The sequence below is a fragment of the Aegilops tauschii genome, chromosome 7 (genome assembly GCF_002575655.3).
Source record: "Aegilops tauschii subsp. strangulata cultivar AL8/78 chromosome 7, Aet v6.0, whole genome shotgun sequence".
In the NCBI taxonomy this organism is placed as follows: domain Eukaryota; kingdom Viridiplantae; phylum Streptophyta; class Magnoliopsida; order Poales; family Poaceae; genus Aegilops; species Aegilops tauschii.
In genome coordinates, this window is record NC_053041.3 from 185,542,925 (window position 1) to 185,548,278 (window position 5,354).

The window sequence follows — 5,354 nt, forward strand, 5'->3', positions numbered from 1 at the left end:
ATTCTGCAGTGTCTTAACTATGAACAATGTCATATCATTCTACTATTATTTAAACCGTCTCTTTATTTGCCAATCTGAAATGGGATAAATTGACAACGCACTAACCATTGATACTTATGAGTTCTTGATCTGTAATCCAGTGGTGTCGTGAAGCTGCCAACTCCTTCACAATGTCATTTCCTGCCATGTCTTGACCTGAACAATACCATATTGTGTTAATGCTATTTTAAACTGTGTCATTTTATTCGTCAGTAAGAAATGTGATGAATTGTCAGCACTCATACTGCTACCTCTTGAGCACTGCGTTGGTTTTCCCTTGAAGAGGAAAGGGTGATGCAGCAAAGTAGCGTAAGTATATCCCTCAGTTTTTGAGAACCAAGGTATCAATCCACTAGGACGCCACACACGAGTCCCTCGCACCTACACAAACAAATAAATCCTCGCAACCAACGCGATAAGGGGTTGTCAATCCCTACACGGTCACTTACGAGAGTGAGATCTGATAGATATGATAAGATAATATGTTTGGTATTTTTATAATAAAGATGCAAAGTAAAATAAAAGGCAATAAAAATAGAGAAGTGTTGGAAGATTAATATGATGGAAAATAGACCCGGGGGCCATAGGTTTCACTAGTGGCTTCTCTCAAGAGCATAAGTATTTACAGAGGGTGAACAAATTACTGTTGAGCAATTGACAGAATTGAGCATAGTTATGAGAATATCTAGGTATGATCATGTATATAGGCATCACGTCCGAAACAAGTAGACCGACTCCTGCCTGCATCTACTACTATTACTCCACACATCGACCGCTATCCAGCATGCATCTAGAGTATTACGTTCATAAGAACAGAGTAACGCTTTAAGCAAGATGACATGATGTAGAGGGATAAACTCATGCAATATGATATAAACATCAACTTGTTATCCTCGATGGTAACAATACTATACGTGCCTTGCTGCCCCTACTGTCACTGGGAAAGGACACCGTAAGATTGAACCCAAAGCTAAGCACTTCTCCCATTGCAAGAAAGATCAATCTAGTAGGCCAAACCAAACTGATAATTCGAAGAGACTTGCAAAGATAACCAATCACACATAAAAGAATTCAGAGAATATTCAAATATTGTTCATAGATAAACTTGATCATAAACCCACAATTCATCGGTCTCAACAAACACACCGCAAAAGAATATTACAACGAATAGATCTCCACAAGAGAGGGGGAGAACATTGTATTGAGATCCAAAAAGAGAGAAGAAGCCATCTAGCTAGTAACTATGGACCCGAAGGTCTGAGGTAAACTACTCACACATCATCGGAGAGGCTATGGTGTTGATGTAGAAGCCCTCCGTGATCGATGCCCCCTCCAGCGGAGCTCCGGAACAGGCCCCAAGATGGGATCTCACGGGTACAGAAGGTTGCGGCGGTGGAATTAGGTTTTTGGCTCCGTCTCTGGTAGTTTGGGGGTACATAGGTATATATAGGAGGAAGGAGTACGTCGATGGAGCAACAGGGGCCCCACGAGGGTGGAGGGCGCGCCCAGGGGGTAGGTGCGCCCCCTACCTTGTGCCCTCCTGGTTGATGTCTTGACGTATGGTCCAAGTCCTCTGGATCACGTTCGTTCCGAAAATCACGTTCCCGAAGGTTTCATTCCGTTTGGACTCCGTTTGATATCCTTTTCCTGTGAAACTCTGAAATATGCAAAAACATCAATTCTGGGTAGGGCCTCCGGTTAATAGGTTAGTCCCAAAAATAATATAAAAGTGTATAATAAAGCCCAATAATGTCCAAAACAGAATATAATATAGCATGGAAGAATCAAAAATTATAGATACGTTGGAGAAGTATCAAGCATCCCCAAGCTTAATTCCTGCTCGTCCTCGAGTAGGTAAATGATAAAAACAGATTTTTTGATGTGGAATGCTACTTGGCATAATTTCAATGTAATTCTTCTTAATTGTGGTATGAATATTCAGATCCGAAAGATTCAAGATAAAAGTTCAATATTGACATAAAAATAATAGTACTTCAAGCATACTAACTAAGCAATTATGTTTTCTCAAAATAACATGGCCAAAGAAAGTTCATCCCTACAAAATCATATAGTTTAGTCATGCTCCATTTTCGTCACACAAGAATGCTCTCATCATGCACAACCCCGATGAAAAGCCAAGCAATTGTTTCATACTTTAGTAATCTCAAACCTTTTAAACTTTCATGCAATACATGAACGTGAGCCATGGATATAGCACTATGGGTGGAATAGAATATAATGATGGGGGTTATGTGGAGAAGACAAAAAGGGAGAAAGTCTCACATCAACGAGGCTAATCAATGAGCTATGGAGATGCCCATCGATTGATGTTAATGCAAGGAGTAGGGATTGCGATGCAACAGATGCACGAGAGCTATAAATATATGAAACCTCAATAAAAGAAACTAAGTGGGTGTGCATCCAACTTGCTTGCTCACGAAGACCTAGGGCACTTGAGGAGGCCCATTGTTGGAATATACAAGCCAAGTTCTATAATGAAAAATTACCACTAGTATATGAAAGTGACAAAACAAGAGACTCTCTATCATGAAGATCATGTTGCTACTTTGAAGCACAAGTGTGGAATTATTTCTTTTTTTTTTTGGCCTCCTTTTTTTATTTGGCCTTTCTCTCTCTTTTTTTAGGGACAATGCTCTATGAATGATGATCATCACACTTCTATTTATTTACAACTCAATGATTACAACTCGATACTAGAACAAAGTATGACTCTATATGAATGCCTCCGGCGGTGTACCGGGATGGGCAATGAATCAAGAGTGACATGTATGAAAATTATGCATGGTGTCTTTGCCACAAATACGATGTCAACTACATGATCATGCAAGGCAATACGACAATGATGAAGCATGTCATAATAAATGGAACGGTGGAAAGTTGCATGGCAATATATCTTGGAATGGCTATGGAAATGCCATAATAGCTAGGTATGGTGGCTGTTTTGAGGAAGATATAAGGAGGTTTATGTGTGAAAGCGCGTATCATATCACAGGGTTTGGATGCACCGGCGAAGTTTGCACCAACTCTCAATGTGAGAAAGGGCAATGCACAGTACCGAAGAGGCTAGCAATGATGGAAAGGTGAGAGTGCGTATAATTCATGGACTCAACATTAGTCATAAAGAACTCACATACTTATTGCAAAAATCTACAAGTCATCAAAAACCAAGCACTACGCGCATGCTCCTAGGGGGATAGATTGGTAGGAAAAGACCATCGCTCATCCCCGACCGCCACTCATAAGGAAGACACTCAAAGAGCACCTCATGTTTCAAATTTGTTACATAACGTTTACCATACGTGCATGCTACGGGACTTGAAGCTTCAACACAAGTATTTCTCAAATTCACAACTACTCAACTAGCACAGCTTTGATAGCACTACCTCCATGTCTCAAAACAATCATCAAGCATCAAACTTCTCTTAGTATTCAATGCACTCATAAGAAAGTTTTTACTAGTCTTGAATACCTAGCATATTAGGATTATTTAAGAAAATTACCATGATGTTTAAGACTCTCAAAATAATCTAAGTGAATCATGAGAGAATAATAGTTTCTATAAAACAAATCCACCACCGTGCTCAAAAAGATATAAGTGAAGCACTAGAGCAAAAACTATATAACTCAAAAGATATAAGTGAAGCACATAGAGTATTCTAATAATTTCCGAATCATGTGTGTCTCTCTCAAAAGCTGTGTACAGAAAAGATGATTGTGTTAAACTAAAAAATAAAGACTCAAATCATAAAAGACGCTCCAAGCAAAACACATATCATGTGGTGAATAAAAATATAGCTCCAAGTAAAGTTACCGATGGAAGTAGACGAAAGAGGGGATGCCTTCCAGGGCATCCCCAAGCTTTGGCTTTTAGGTGTCCTTATATTATCTTGGGGGTGCCATGGGAATCCCCAAGATTAGGCTCTTGCCACTCCTTGTTCCATAATCCATCAAATCTTTTACCCAAAACTTGAAAACTTCACAACACAAAACTCAGCAGAAAATCTCGTGAGCTCCGTTAGCGAAAGAAAACAAAAGACCACTTCAAGGTACTGTAATGAACTCATTATTTATTTATATTGGTGTTAAACCTACTGTATTCCAACTTCTCTATGGTTTATAAACTATTTTACTAGCCATAGATTCATCAAAATAAGCAAACAACACACGAAAAACAGAATCTGTCAAAAACAGAATAGTCTGTAGTAATATGTAACTAAAGCAAACTTCTGGAACTCCAAAAATTCAGCCAAAATAGAAAGACCTAGACAATTTTTTTATTGATAAGCAGCAATTGGAATCAATATTTTATCACGTTCTGGTGATTTTTAACAATTGTTTTCGTGAACAGAAAGTTTCTCGAATTTACAGCAAGATCAAATAACTATCATCCAAGAAGATCCTATAGGTTTAACTTGGCACAAACACTAATTAAAACATAAAACACATCTAACCAGAGGCTAGATCAAATATTTATTCCTAAACAGAAGCAAAAATAAAAATACTAAAAATAACATTGGGTTGCCTCCCAACAAGCGCTATCGTTTAACGCCCCTAGCTAGGCATGGTAGCAAGGATAGATCTAGGTATTGCCATAATAATAAGATAGATCATTAAAAATCATTTCATACTCTCTACGTTCGGCAGCAAGTTTTCTTTGTGGCAAGCAAAAGTAATCAAAAGGGCTAAATTTAATGGGACAAAAATCCCCAAGATCAACTTTAGGAGGTATAGGTTCCTCCTTCGGCCCTTCATATTGCACAACCAACTCATCATTATAAGCATTCTTTTGACAAAACTTGGTGAGCCTATATTTGAGAGAATATCCTAGCTCATTATTTCGAATAGAAAAATTATCATTAAGTTCAGAAATTCTATCAATTAGAATATTGGTAGGAACCTTTTTTCTAAGGTTTTCATTAAAAGCAACATAATCTAGCGATTGAAAACGCATTATTTCCTCTTGATCAAATAAGATAGTTCCTATGGGAGGATGTCTAGCGTCCACCCTATAATGCGCAAAGATTTCTTTGGCCTCTTTCATAATATATCTAAACTCATGAGCCAAAAATATAATAGCGGCACGCTTAACAGAAGAGTGTTCAATGTTAGAAAATTCTAGGAAAATCCTTTGTATGCAAGGATGCATATGCATAAATTGTCTTTCAAGTTCAACTACAAGCATGGTGATAGCGTCCGCAAGACTACTAGTTAGATGAAGAATAGAAGGCAAAGCACCAGCACAAGTAAAGAAATCTGGGATAACTCCTTTCCCAATAATGTTACCACTACCAATT